Source organism: Lotus japonicus, chromosome 6, assembly GCF_012489685.1.
Source record: "Lotus japonicus ecotype B-129 chromosome 6, LjGifu_v1.2".
NCBI classification, from domain to species: domain Eukaryota; kingdom Viridiplantae; phylum Streptophyta; class Magnoliopsida; order Fabales; family Fabaceae; genus Lotus; species Lotus japonicus.
Window position 1 is genome coordinate 32,086,356 of NC_080046.1, and position 15,801 is coordinate 32,102,156.

The 15,801-nt window shown below is 39.0% G+C and overlaps 1 long non-coding RNA gene across 1 annotated transcript; it reads left to right on the top strand.

The window, feature by feature from the left end:
* Nucleotides 1-3,765: 3,765 nt before the first annotated feature.
* Nucleotides 3,766-6,645, top strand: LOC130721869 (uncharacterized). The gene is made up of 2 exons (XR_009013677.1): nucleotides 3,766-4,109; nucleotides 6,385-6,645. It is a non-coding gene; the product is annotated as an uncharacterized LOC130721869 (long non-coding RNA).
* The last annotated feature ends 9,156 nt before the right edge of the window (nucleotides 6,646-15,801 follow it).

Here is a 15,801-nt window from a genome sequence, read left to right on the forward strand (position 1 = left end):
TAGGATAATTCCAGTGTTCTTAACCTAGGTATTTGTCACATAGTATGCTTTTGGATAATTAAGTGTTCTTAACCTTAGGATACAAAAGGTTCAGGCAGTGAAAGCAACCTCAAAATGACAGTTCTGGAAATTGCCAGAAAAAGACACACCGGAGTTATGAATCTATGGCGGCAGGGTCAGCGGAGCTCCCTGCTGGAGATGAATGACTAACGTATTAAGATTATCCTCGCTTCCAGAAGATCATAGGTTTATGAATCGTCGTAATCGGATTTCGGACGAAAGAGAAAAACACTTTTTAAGTTGAAGATCTTCTTCGCCGGAAAACGGGACAATTCGGTGGGAGTGAAGAACACGACGAACAACTTGAATAATGAGCCCAGAAACACCCCAAATAAACCCAAAATTTAATCGTCTTAAAAATCAAATAATTATAACATGGATAGCCTAAATAATCTGATTGACAAATAACTGGGATAAGAACACTTTAATCATCCTAATTATAAATTAACCACCTTAAGAACAACTCTAATTATCACTTTAATCGTTATAAGGATCAATTACTACTAGAAAAAAGACTTTTCACATCGATTGTAAATGAATTTTCACATCGGTTTTATGTCTGCACATTTTCACATCGTTTGTCTATTATAACCGATGTGGTAAGTTTGTTTTCACAGCAGTAAGAATCAATTATTATTATTATCATTATTTTTCTCAATCTACACCAAGTTATGATTAATTCCATGTTCAAAGCAATAATAGTCCAATAAAAATAGACCACAATAATTTTTTTTCCCTCCATTCCCCTTTAATTCACAACAAATCTCTTCAATTCTGTTGCGGTAACCACATAACCTGCCACAGTAACCGTTTACCAACAGAGGTATCCCCAAGGGAAAAAGAAGCCATAATAGATAATTGTTTTACTGAATCTTGACTATTTAAAATTTGGATAAGATAATTCTCCATCTTTTTAATATAGCTTGTTACCTTCTACTTCTTCGCCTTTGTTTCCTTTAATTCAAAAAGAATCAGTTTACACACGATACATTTGATTCACGACAAGCGCAAAAGTGATCGACGAATGAAAAGCAGTAAGAATAAATTATTATTATTATCAATATTTTTCTCAATCTACACCAAGTTATGATTAATTCCATGTTCAAAGCAATATTAGTCCAATAAAAACAGACCACAATAATTTCTTTTCCCTCCATTCCCCTTTAATTCACAACAAATCTCTTCAATTCTGTTGCGGTAACCACATAACCTGCCACAGCAACTGGTACCCAACAGAAGTTTCCCCCTTTGGTAAAAAGCAGCCATAATAGATAATTGTTTTACTGAATCTTGACTATTTAAAATTTGGATAAGATAATTCTCCATCTTTTTAATAAAGCTTGTTACCTTCTACTTCTTCGCCTTAGTTTCCTTTAATTCAAAAAGAATTAGTTTACGCAAGATACATTTGATTCACGACAAGCACAAAAGTGATCGACGAATGAAAAGCAGTAAGAATAAATTATTATTATTATCATTATTTTTCTCAATCTACACCAAGTTATGATTAATTCCATGTTCAAAGCAACAATAGTCCTATAAAAATAGACCACAATAATTTCTTTTCCCTCCATTTCCCTTTAATTCACAACAAGTCTCTTCAATTCTGTTGCGGTAACCACATAACCTGCCAAAGTAACCGGTTCCCAGCAGAGGTTTCCCAAGGGAAAAAGCAGCCATAATAGATAATTGTTTTACTAAATCTTGACTATTTAAAATTTGGATAAGATAATTCTCCATCTTTTTAATAAAGCTTGTTACCTTCTACTTCTTCGCCTTAGTTTCCTTTAATCCAAAAATAATCAGTTTACACAAGATACATATGATTCACGACACGCGCAAAAGTGATCGACGAATGAAAAGCAGTAAGAATAAATTATTATTATTATCATTATAAAGTATTATATAATGATATAAATAAAACAATATTACTTGCTGTAAATTCTCAATTTATATCCACAAATATTCCAATTTTCTTATCAATTCTTTTTGTAATATTCCAGTTTTCAATATATACCCACCAAATACTTGAAAAAATCAAAATAATATCCACAAGAGTTATCAGCATCAGCATGACATCAAATGGATGATGAATATGAAAAACGATAGACTAACATTTAATAAATAAATTTCCATAAAATATTAACTGGATTTGTAACTTCATTTTTTTTTTGGAATGCCAAATTAATATATATATATATATATATATATATATATATATATATTACTTGGATCTTGATAATGGAAATGAAAATGCTGATATGTTTGAAATGTTGATCAATGGATTGGGAGAAGACCAGAACATCATCAATGTAGACAATTGTAAATTTTGAATAAGGATTAAAAATATCATTCATGATCTTCTGAAATTCGGAAGATATCAAAGCAGATTTAAGGGGTTAGAATATATATATATATTCATTTTGAAGACATTAATCAGGATCTTGATAATTGGGAAATTCCAAGAATATCTCATAACGAGATCTACAAACCAAATGGATCCTTTTTCAAAAAATCAAATTACGTCATTAAACTGTAGAACAAAAATACAAAATTCAAAAAGAGGATGAAGAAATTCATCTGCTCTCTGAGAAAAGCATCAGAGAACATATCCTCAAAGGTTTTAACTACCTGCACATAGGTACTGTTCAAATTGGTATGAAACCTCTTACTAGAGGTTCACTAGACGTCGCCGTTCTTCTATGTCTAAGAGATACTAGACATAACAATTTTCACGACTCTCTCTTAGGAACTATTGAATCTAGCTTGAGTCATGGACCAATCTTCTTCAACTGTTATCCGGACTTAACAGTAAGTCTGGATGACAAGAACATTCTTGATGTTCTATTCCTTAACATCAAGCTTCATGGATACGATATGAAGGAAGGATCTATCCCAATCACCCTATATATATATATATATGTTGTTTAGGGTTTAGGGTTAGGGTTAGGTTTAGGGTTTGATATAGTTGCCATTTCCCATTAACTTGGAATTTTTAGAAAATGGTACAACAATGTACTCATTAACTTAGTTTTTATAAAAATTATTTACAAACTATGTTATAATTATTAAAAACATATAACATCATCAATACTCATAGTGTTCCGTATTTTTTCTGCTCCTTGAGCAATTTGTTTGCCGTTGGTGTATTCTTCTTCCTCTTTCTCTTGTTCTTTTTATTTTCTCTTTTGTATTAGGGTTGAAGTACCCCTTGTACTTTGTCTTAATGCATAATTATTTGGCCTTCCAAAAAAAAACTCATCTTCAGTTTAAAAAAATGAAAAAAATATTTGTATTTAGCATTGAATCATTAAATTATAAATCTATTCACAAAATGAAGGAGTATGCTTTTACTATCAAATTTATGGCATTATTAATTTCAAAAAAAAAATTTATGGCATTATTTTAATATCTACAACTCTTTTCTTTTTGGGTTACACTATTTATATCTCTTTGTTACACAGAGTTGTCCAAGAGAATTACAATAAATAATTAAACATTAATTTCAAGTAAGAGTTCACAAAATTAAATAAAATTTCGTAGTCTAAATTTTATTTTTTTAGAAAAATAGGCTAACATTTATTCAATAAATTTACATATAATATAAACTAAACCTAACCTAAACCATCACGGAAACTGTCACATCCGGTGTCACTTCGGTGATTTCTGTCACATCCCCATCTTATCTCATCGACTCTTCAAAAACCCACTTTCTCTCTCCACCCAACTGGCAGCAACTCCTTGATAAGTTACCAAAGGCCATCTCACCATCACCCATCCTTTCATTTTCTCACAAAAACATCCTACCCTCTTTCAAAAAACCTTCAACTTCTTATTATGGCTGGCAGAGCACCCTGGTTTATCGGAAAGAAAGCAGCTCATAGAACTATTCCCGCACATCGTTCCTCCTCTGAGTCTATCAATAGTCCAGAAGAAGAGTCTTTTGAAGAATCCTGTGCACCGCCCTTCCCAGGAAAAGCCGGACCTTCTGCACCCGAACAGAGAAAGAACTGGAACTATGTATACAACAACAAGGAAGAGGACTTTGTGTAAGGCCCTATTTTAGTTTGTTTTGTTTTTGAGAAAGATTGAGTAAAATGAGGGTTTTGTTCAAGTTTGGAAATTGGCAGATTTCAACTGTCAACTTGTGTGAATTTTTAGAGGGTCTTAACGACCACATTTGGGAAATCTTCCTTCATGAGAGTTGTAGCCCTTTAAGTGTAGAAAATTCTTGAAGTGGAATCAGGTCATTCCGATATCGGTACCTCGAGATATTGTAGTTTTCGTGACGATGGTTTTGGTTGTACAGTACCAGCGGGTTAATTGGAGAATTTTCCTTTTAATTCCTGTTTTAATCTTGTTTTTATTAAAAAGTGGTTTAGTTTTCTCATAAGTCAGACCGGTTTAAGTGAGTAATTAGTTGGGTTCAGGGTTTTTACTTGTTTGGGATTAGAAAGAAAAAAATTTCAAAACCCTAGCCCATGCATGTGTAGCCGCGGGTTCAATAAGGTTTGGGGGGAGGAGTTTTTCTCATTCACACAAAATCTGAATTAGAAACCCTTGGGCAGCACCTCCATCACGTAAAAACAGAAGAGAGAAAGGAGAGGAGAAGAGAGGAGCCGCCACCTTCCACCCTTACCGCCGGCCGCCGTAGTGAAGGGGAGTAAGAGAGAGTGAGATCACGAGAGAGAGGGAGAGGATTCGAGAAGGAGAAAGAGGGAGGGAACTTGGACAGCAAGGAAAAGCTTCTTCAAAACTTCATCTTTTTCTTCTTTCATCAAGCTTTTAGCAAGGTAAGGGCTGGTCCTAGGATTGGGTAGGTTGTTAGGGAATTGTTGCCATGATTTGTTGTGAAAAGTTTTGTTGTTGGAGGGTTTTGCATGAGGGTTTGGTTATGGGATAGCTTGCTGGACTTTTATGATCATGATGATTGCTGGATTTTGCCATGAGATACCATGTGTTATTGTTTCACTATTTGCTATTCTTGCCTTAGACCTTGATGCTTTGTGAAGATCCCATGCAATACTTGCTAAGTTTGGCGTGAAATTTATTTGTCCAAGGTGATGATTGAGATGTGTTAGGTTCTGAAATCTTTTCTTAGGGTGATTCCACATGAATATATGACGTTTTGTTGCTGGAAAATGGCTTTGAAACTTTGCACTTGCTTCTTCAAAATTTTAATTTAGGGCAGAAGTGACCCTTCCAGTTTTCTGTACTGGACAGCGGACTTCATGACCCGATATCACCTATTTCTGGTCTTCAGATGAAAACGTGGTAAACTAGGAAGTTATAGATCTTCGAACTAGCTTTCTAGGCGTATAAAGAACAAAATTTTTGGTTTAGTAATGAGGTCTGGAGATCTGTTTTAGTGACTGATACACCTGCTGTTTTACCTGTACCGGACAGCGAGCTTCAGAACCTAATGTCACCAAGTTCTGGGTTTCAAAAGAAAAAGTGTTAAACTAGAAAGTCGTAGATTTTCGAAATAGCTTTCCAGGCATGTATAGTATATCATATTCGGTTAAGAATTGAGTTCGGGTGATCGTCGTTAGTGATCGCTGTTCCTGCTTTTTTTTTTAGAAAATGAATATGACAGTTGTTTCATAAAACTTGAATCTACTAGTTTTTGGGTTGGATGTTTTCTGAATTTGGAATATCTAACTTGTATGGTATTGATGAATTTTGTTACTGGCTGGATTATTCTGTAAAAAAAGGTCGCTCATCCAGCTGTAATTCCTTTTGGTGCTGTGATTATTACTGTCATTAAGTTGCATTACCCACTGTTGAAAATGTTAAGACTCTAGGTTGACTATTAGAGCCCTAACAAAGAGAAATGAGAACTTAATCGCTTGCAAGTAAAATGTGATGTAATTGGACATAGGTCTAGTGAAGACTATGAGCCATGAGAACGATGGTACTGTTAGAGACAAACGGTTACTTGCACGCGAGGGTGTTTTGTGGGTTGTACGGTGTGTCCCCACGTGATTTGGTTGACTGCGGTCACCTTGTGATTCTGTGGACGGACGGTGTGTCCGGCGGACGGTGTGTCCCCCCACATGAATGAGGGTTGTACGGTGTGTCCCCTCCGAGAATTGTTCATCTACGGATGATCGTGAATATGGTCATTGGTGTTGAGGTGGTTGTGTGAATGGTGAGGTCGCTAGCCTAACTGAACTTAGGTGACTGACTGAGATATAACTTAAAGATTATGCTTATTATACCTTGTTATTTATGAGAGTACATGTATATGTGAATGTTTTTATGAGAATATGAGACCTGACCCTTGCGCTACTTGTTTATGTGTTTATTTGGGGGGCGGGGTAGATGGTCATGAAGATAACGGCGACGACTCATTCTTGGAAGCTGATACTCTGTGACGAGCCACTACCGGATGACGACTACACTTCAGATAAAGAGGAAGAAGATGAAGAGAAAGTGGCCAAAAATTTGGGTTGGGTTGAGAGACATTCATTTTCTCTTTGGGTTGAGAGTACCGAGTTCGGGAAGCATTGAACAATTATTTTGTTTTCATTTGGATAATTAAAGTTGATGTAATTTACCTTGATTTTAGACGTATGTTTCTTACGTATTTTATTTAATTCAAAAGTTTTGAGATGATGTTTACTTCCGCGAGATTTGTAAAGGTTAATCTTTCAAGAGTTTCGCAATTAATGAATCTTTTATCATTAATTAAAGGTTAATTAATTAATTGGCGGAAATTCTTTGTAAAAATACACGTGATTAGTTACTGTGTGACACTCGAGAAATCGGGGCGTTACATTGTGGTATTAGAGCTCCGGTTGAGAAACCAGAGCACTAAGGGTTTTGGGCTTACGAGTTTCCGAACTCGTTGTGTTTTGTTTTTGATAAAAATGTTTTCGAAGCTTCGCGGTGAGATTGGGTAGACTTGTGTGCTAAGATGTTTGCTTGACTGTGAGATTGTCTGAAATTAGTATCATTGCCGTGATACTTGAGTCTTTAATGGTGTTATTTGATTCTGGTGCTACACACTCATTCATTGCTGAGGAGTGTGTGAAAAAGTTAGGATTGCTAACTGTTGATTTACCATTCGATTTGGTGGTGTCGACCCCTGCCGCCGATCGATTAGTTACGCGCACGACATGCTTGCAATGTCTGTTGATTTATGAGGATCGGAAGTTCTTTGCGAACCTCGTCTTTTTAGGGCTTAAAGAGCTCGATGTGATTCTGGGAATGGACTGGTTGGCACAGTATCACGTTCTGTTGGATTGTGCTAATAAGGCCGTAGTCTTTCCGGATTCTGGCATTACGGATTACTTGAATTCGTACAATTTGGGAAGGGGTTCACCAGCATTCGTGAACTCTGTCGTAGCTGAGGCGAAGAACGACGGCGACGTACGCAACATTTTGGTGGTGCAAGATTTTGTGGATGTGTTTCCAGAGGATGTGCCTGGATTACCGCCAGTAAGAGAAAGAGAGTTCTCTATTGATAATATGCCCGGTACAGGACCGATATCAATGGCGCCTTATCGGATGGCACCAGCAGAGTTGGCGGAGTTAGCAAAACAGTTGGAGGATCTCACTTCCAAAGGATTTATCCGACCAAGTGTGTCGCCATGGGGAGCACCGGTGTTGTTGGTGAAGAAAAAGGATGGAAGGTCCAGATTGTGTGTGGATTACCGACAACTCAACAAGGTGACAGTGAAGAATCGTTACCCGATGCCTCGGATAGATGATTTGATGGATCAACTTCGGGGAGCTGTTGTTTTCTCGAAGATAGACCTGAAGTCAGGGTATCACCAGATCCGTGTCAAGGAGGCTGACACACAGAAGACCGCATTCAGAACTCGATACGGGCATTATGAGTATCTCGTGATGCCGTTTGGAGTTACGTACAAATGCACCCGCAGTGTTTATGGACTACATGAACAGAGTGTTCAGGCCATTCCTGGACAAGTTCGTGGTGGTGTTCATTGACGATATTTTGATTTACTCGAAGAGTAAAGAAGAACACGAAGAGCATTTGCGTCAAGTGCTAGGAGTATTGCGGGAGAAGGAGTTATATGCTAACGGCTCGAAATGTGAATTCTGGATGGAAGAGGTGAAGTTCCTAGGTCATGTCATATCAAGTCAGGGTGTGGTTGTTGACCCCAGAAGATTGAATCGACCATGTCTTGGGAACAACCTAAGACAGCAAGCGACATCAGGAGTTTTGTGGGACTTGCTGGCTACTATAGACGCTTCGTGAAGGATTATGCAAAGTTGACTTCACCATTGACCCAGTTGACAAAGAAGAATCAACCTTTTGCATGGACGGAGAAATGTGAAGAGAGTTTTCAGGAAATGAAGAAGCGACTGACTACTGCACCGATACTAGCCTTACCCAAGGAAGGAGAACCTTATGACGTTTATTGTGACGCTTCACATAATGGGTTGGGTTGTGTAATGATGCAGGAGAAGAAAGTGATTGCTTATGCCTCGCGACAACTGAAGATTCATGAGAAGAACTATCCTACGCATGATTTGGAGTTGGCTGCTATAGTATACGCTCTCAAGATTTGGAGACATTACATGTATGGCAGTACGTTCACGATCTACAGTGATCACAAGAGTCTGAAGTATTTGTTCGATCATAAATATTTGAACATGAGACAGCGAAGATGGATGGAATTTCTACAGGACTACGAGTTTGACCTACAGTATCATCCGGGGAAAACCAATGTTGTAGCTGACGCTCTTAGTCGAAAGGCTATGCATGTATCCTCGTTGATAATCAAGGAGTTAGAACTACTGGAGGCGTTCCGAGATCTGAGTTTGGATGTGAAGATAGCTCCAGGGAAGCTTAGCTTCGGGATGGTGACGGTGTCGAGTGGACTCTTGGATGAGATCAAATCGAAGCAAGAGACCGATGAAGGATTACTTGAGTGGCGCGAACTAGTTACTCAAGGGAAGGCACCGGAGTTTGCTATCGGAAACGATAACATACTGCGTTGCAAGGGACGAGTTTGTGTACCCAATGATGCAACTATGCGAAGATTAATCTTGGATGAAGGTCACAAGAGCAGGTTGAGCATTCATCCGGGGATGAACAAGATGTATCAAGACCTGAAACTTCATTTCTGGTGGCCCTGGATGAAGAAACAAGTAGCTGAGTATGTGTCGACATGCTTGACTTGTCAGAAGGCTAAGGTGGAACATCAGAAGCCAGCAGGAAAACTACAGTCGTTGGATGTTCCGGAGTGGAAATGGGATAGCATCTCTATGGACTTCGTGACGGCGTTACCCCTAAAGCGAAGGAGATTTGATGCAATTTGGGTAGTGGTTGATCGACTGACGAAGACCGCTCACTTCGTGCCGATCAATCTGAACTACAAGGTGGAGAGACTAGCAGAAATCTACATTGCAGAGATTGTTCGTCTGCATGGGATACCATATAGTATTGTGTCGGACAGAGACCCGAGGTTTACCTCACGTTTCTGGGGAGCTTTGCAACAAGCTTTGGGAACCAAGCTGAGATTGAGTTCCGCTTATCATCCACAGACGGATGGGCAAACCGAAAGAACTATTCAATCCTTGGAGGATTTGCTAAGAGCTTGTGTGCTAGATCATAAAGGAAGCTGGGATGAGTTGTTACCGCTGATTGAGTTCACCTACAATAACAGCTTTCATGCGAGCATCGGGATGGCACCTTATGAAGCTTTGTATGGTCGGAGGTGTCGGACGCCTTTGAATTCAAGAAAAGATGATGATCCCGCAGATTCGTCAGAAGAGTTACGCTGACAATCGAAGGAAAGAGCTGGAATTTCAAGCTGGAGATCATGTCTTCTTACGGGCTACCCCGATGACAGGTGTCGGAAGGGCGATCAAGTCTAAGAAGCTTACTCCAAAGTTCATTGGACCGTACCAGATAACGAAACTAGTTGGGCCAGTGGCATATAGGATTGCGTTGCCGCCTTTCCTATCCAATATCCATGATGTACTCCATGTGTCACAGTTGCGGAAGTACATGGCTGACGAGTCTCACGTTCTTGAACCTAACGACATTCAGCTAAATGATGATCTGACGATGGTGATGCCACCCATCAAGATTGTCGACAAGAGTACCAAACGTCTGAGGAACAAGGAGGTGTCCTTGGTGAAGGTCGTTTGGAATCAAGCGACAGGCGATGCCACATGGGAACTAGAGAATAAGATGCGGGAGTCACATCCCGATTTGTTTGTAAACCCTTAAGTTTCGAGGGCGAAACTATTTTTTAAGGGGGGTGGTATTGTAAGGCCCTATTTTAGTTTGTTTTGTTTTTGAGAAAGATTGAATAAAATGAGGGTTTTGTTCAAGTTTGGAAATTGGCAGATTTCAACTGTCAACTTGTGTGAATTTTTAGAGGGTCTTAACGACCTCATTTAGGTAAACTTCGTTCAAGGGAGTTGTAGCCCTTTAAGTTTAGAAAATTCTCGAAGTGGAATCAGGTCATTCCGATATCGGTACCTCGAGATATTGTAGTTTTAGTGACGATGGTTTTGGCTGTACAGTACCGGCGGGTTAATTGGACAATTTTCCTTTTAATTCCTGTTTTAATCTTGTTTTTATTAAAAAGTGGTTTGGTTTTCTCATAGGTCAGACTGGTTTAAGTGAGTCATTAGTTGGGTTCAGGGTTTTTACTTGTTTGGGCTTAGAAAGAAAAAAATTTCAAAACCCTAGCCCATGCATGTGTAGCCGCGGGTTCAATAGGGTTTGGGGGGAGGAGTTTTTCTCATTCACACAAAATCTGAATTAGAAACCCTTGGGCAGCACCTCCATCACGTAAAAACAGAAGAGAGAAAGGAGAGGAGAAGAGAGGAGCCGCCACCTTCCACCCTTACCGCCGGCCGCCGTCGTGAAGGGGAGTAAGAGAGAGTGAGATCACGAAAGAGAGGGAGAGGATTCGAGAAGGAGAAAGAGGGAGGGAACTTGGACAGCAAGGAAAAGCTTCTACAAATTAAAACTTCATCTTTTTCTTCTTTCATCAAGGTTTTAGCAAGGTAAGGGCTGGTCCTAGGATTGGGTAGGTTGTTAGGGAATTGTTGCCATGATTTGTTGTGAAAAGTTTTGTTGTGTGAGGGTTTTGCATGAGGGTTTGGTTATGGGATAGCTTGCTGGACTTTTATGATCATGATGACTGCTGGATTTTGCCATGAGATACCATGTGTTATTGTTTCACTATTTGCTATTCTTGCCTTAGACCTTGATGCTTTGTGAAGATCCCATCCAATACTTGCTAAGTTTGGCATGAAATTTATTTGTCCAAGGTGATGATTGAGATGTGTTAGGTTCTGAAATCTTTTCTTAGGGTGATTCCACATGAATATATGACGTTTTGTTGCGGGAAAATGGCTTTGAAACTTTGCACTTGCATCTTCAAAATTTTAATTTAGGGCAGAAGTGACCCTTCCAGTTTTCTGTACTGGACAGCGGACTTCATGGCCCGATATCACCTATTTCTGGTCTTCATATGAAAACGTGGTAAACTAGGAAGTTATAGATCTTCGTACTAGCTTTCTAGGCGTATAAAGAACAAAATTTTTGGTTTAGTAATAAGGTCTGAAGATCGGTTTTAGTGACTGATACACCTGCTGTTTTACCTGTACCGGACAGCGAGCTTCAGAGCCTAATATCACCACGTTCTGGGTTTCAAAAGAAAAAGTGCTAAACTAGAAAGTGGTAGATTTTCGAAATAGCTTTCCAGGCATGTATAGTATGTCATATTCGGTTGAGAATTGAGTTCGGGTGATCGTCGTTAGTGATCACTGTTCCTGCTGTTTTTTTTTTTTAGAAAATGAATATGACAGTTGTTTCATAAAACTTGAATCTACTAGTTTTTGGGTTGGATGTTTTCTGAATTTGGAATATCTAATTTACTTGTATGGTATTGATGAATTTTGTTACTGGCTGGATTATTCTGTAAAAAAAGGTCGCTCATCCAGCTGTAATTCCTTTTGGTGCTGTGATTATTACTGTCATTAAGTTGCATTACCCGCTGTTGAAAATGTTAAGACTCTAGGTTGACTATTAGAGCCCTAACAAAGAGAAATGAGAACTTAATCGCTTGCAAGTAAAATGTGATGTAATTGGACATAGGTCTAGTGAAGACTATGGGCCATGAGAACGATGGTACCGTTAGAGACAAACGGTTACTTGCACACGAGGGTGTTTTGTGGGTTGTACGGTGTGTCCCCACGTGATTTGGTTGACTGCGGTCACCTTGTGATTCTGTGGACGGACGGTGTGTCCCCCCACATGAATGAGGGTTGTACGGTGTGTCCCCTCCGAGAATTGTTCATCTGCGGATGATCGTGAATATGGCCATTGGTGTTGAGGTGGTTGTGTGAATGGTGAGGTCGCTAGCCTAACTGAACTTAGGTGACTGACCGAGATATAACTTAAAGATTATGCTTATTATACCTTGTTATTTATGAGAGTACATGTATATGTGAATGTTTTTATGAGAATATGACACCTGACCCTTGCGCTACTTGTTTATGTGTTTATTTGGGGGGGGGGGGGGTAGATGGTCATGAAGATAATGTCGACGACTCATTCTTGGAAGCTGATACTCTGTGACGAGCTACTACCGGATGACGACTACACTTCAGATAGGGGTGTACACGACCCGGCCCTACCCGCCAACCCGTCCCAGCCCAAGCCTTTAGGGCCGGGTTGAACCCGGCCCGATCATTAAAAGAGACCGGGTTCGAGTTGATCTTTGAGTTACCCGACTTCGGGTAGGGTCGCGTTCGGGTTGACACTCGGGTCACCCGACCCGTCCGACATATATATTTTATAAAATTTTAATTTGTTATAATGATTAAAATGTGATACATGGTGCTCAAATTTATCTTACCATGTAGATGAGATTAAAATGTCTAACATCTACCTTATGAATTAAATAAACGTTTGTCAAACTATGCACACTTTCATGTTCTAACAAGATAAAATCATGTGTGTGTATTATGCATATGTGAGACATGTGAAGAAATGATCAAACAAAATGTAAACCTCAAGTGCAATAGATTATGAAAGAATTGGATCCTTTCAAGTTATTTCTTCCAAAAAATAGTTCCAACTTACAACTCTTTTAGTATGTGATTATCTTTAAATTTTACAATTAGTATCAAATAGTCTTAAACTTATTGTCCCTCGGGCCAACCCGGTCCCGTCCTACATAGACCTGTCCTAAATTGGACCCGCATAATGTCGGGTTGCTTCGGGTCTAGGGACGGGTTAGGGTCTATGAATTGACCCGATCAATATTTAGGGCCGGGTTAGGGTTAACCAAAACCCGTCCCAACCCGTCCCTTGTACACCCCTAACTTCAGATAAAGAGGAAGAAGATAAAGAGAAAGAGGCCAAGGATTTCGGTTGGGTTGAGAGACATCCATTTTCTCTTTAGATTGAGAGTACCGAGTTCGGGAAGCATTGAGCAATTATTTTGTTTTCATTTGGATAATTAAAGTTTATGTAATTTACCTTGGTTTTAGACGTATGTTTCATACGTATTTTATTTAATTCAAAAGTTTTGAGATGATGTTTACTTCCGCGAGATTTGTAAAGGTTAATCTTTCAAGAGTTTCGCAATTAATGAATCTTTTATCATTAATTAAATGTTAATTAATTAATCGGCGGAAATTCTTTGTAAAAATACACGTGATTAGTTACTGTGTGACACCCGAGAAATCGGGGCGTTACACTTTGTGGTTCCTCAGACAGATGCAGACACTATTACTGGAAAAATCATTCATATCTCAAGTTCTGAGAGTGAAGAAGATGATTCTCGCGGCTCTTCATCTTCGTCTGACTTAAGTCTCTCTGTTTCCTCATATGAGAAACTGAGCAACTCTCATGAATCCAAGAATAATAAAAATACTGAATCGTCAACAAAGGTCATCTCCAGCCTTGCAGTTTCAAAGGCACGAAAGAGGTGTTTGCAATTGCGAGTCCAAGACTACCTAAAAGACTCCGTCTCGGAACCCTCCATTCTGCATTTCCTCGGTCAACAAATGAATCAGTCACAGGATGGCTGCATCAATCATCAGTGGTCATCAGCCTCTGCACCTGGTAGAAGGTTCACTCTGCTTGCTTGGAGAAACGCTGTACCAGCACTGGAACCTGAACACAATCAATTGAAACTTGTTCCTGTCACTGGATATGTGGGAACTGTACCTCGCCCACTCATTCAGACTGCATGTGCCTTTGTGGTTCCTTGGACTTCTTGGTTGTTTGTTCTCCTTCCTGAAGAATCTCACCTTCCTGGTATTGAAGATCTCTATCATATATTTCCTCGGACCTCAAGGCCAATTTATATCAGCAGAACACTAAGGCAGGAGAGACAACCTCTCACTCCCGAGGCTGCACAAGTAGAGAATCCATTGGAATACATTGTTGAACAACCAGAAGATGATGCAATCAATGGGTCCTTGATGATGTCTACTGCTGAAGAAACGCCAAATGGTCCTACTGTTCACTCATCTGTTCATGAACTGGATGCACATCTCGATGAAGAAGATTTTCCTCCCCTGGAAGAAAATTATGAAGATCTGAATGCGCCTATTGAAGACGAAGATCTTGCTCCTCTGGAAGAAAATGAGGAAGCACCTTTGGAAGCGGATCCTAATGTTGCTGGACCCTTGGATGCGGATGTGGAAGCTGCTACACCGATGGAGCATGATCTTACTGCTCAGTTCAACCATGAGATGAATAGCCTGAGGGAGTATGTACAAGGGGAGTTTGCATCAATCAAGGAAGCGCTTTTCAAGATCATTGACAGACTTCCTTAAAGAGACTCCTTCTTCTCAAATCCTCAACCATTACATCTTTTTGAATATCTTGATTATGACTTTTGAAAACATTTTTTTCTCTCTGCTAGAACTATTGGATCATTTTTTTTAATGCTGAACCTTGATTACAGTATTTCATCAATAGTTGTGAAAAGTTTGAGTTTTATGTTTTGTCATCTTGAGATCTTGAACTTGCCTTTCTCAACTGATCAAATATCGCTTATCTGTTTTCGGTAAAATGTGTTTGATCATTTGTTTACATGCCAATAGTTTCATAAATCTCATAATCTAACTGCTTGATATAATTGGGATATTTATTACCCATATTCACTTAAATTCAATTGTTTAAAGGATAAACGGTGGTTGCAAGTTGCTTTGTATCTCCCTGATAAATATTTACCTAAAAATGGGCTAAACATGAGATGTACCCATTTGACATGGTTTATCACTCTCTCATTTATATCTTAGTTGCTATCGTCTGATCAGCATGCCTGACTTGTTTCATCTCATCGGTCTAGATACTCTTATTCATAGGTCATCATATATACACACCTTTCTTGTATGCCATCTTTTAGCTAGGATTGCATATCTCTCTTCTTCCATGCAAAATCTTTCAATTTCTGCACTCCTTCTGCTATGCAATGTTTCCTCCCCCAACCTTTTGTAGCTATAAATTTAAGGATGTGGTGAATGGTCTTTCCAAGATTTTGATAGTTCTTCTCTCACTCTGCAGAGAATGACTCTTCTTTTTAATTAGGTGACTAAAAGAACACGACTCTAAAAAGTCAAACAAAAGAAATAACTAGATTCGGAATTATTTCCTTACTTGCAACACTGTATTGGATGTACTGTGAAAGAGACCCACTACCCTTTGTACAGCTCCCTCCTTCTAATGCAAGAAGGAAATGTAGTTGCTTATGCATCACGACAACTTAGACCACATGACGAGAA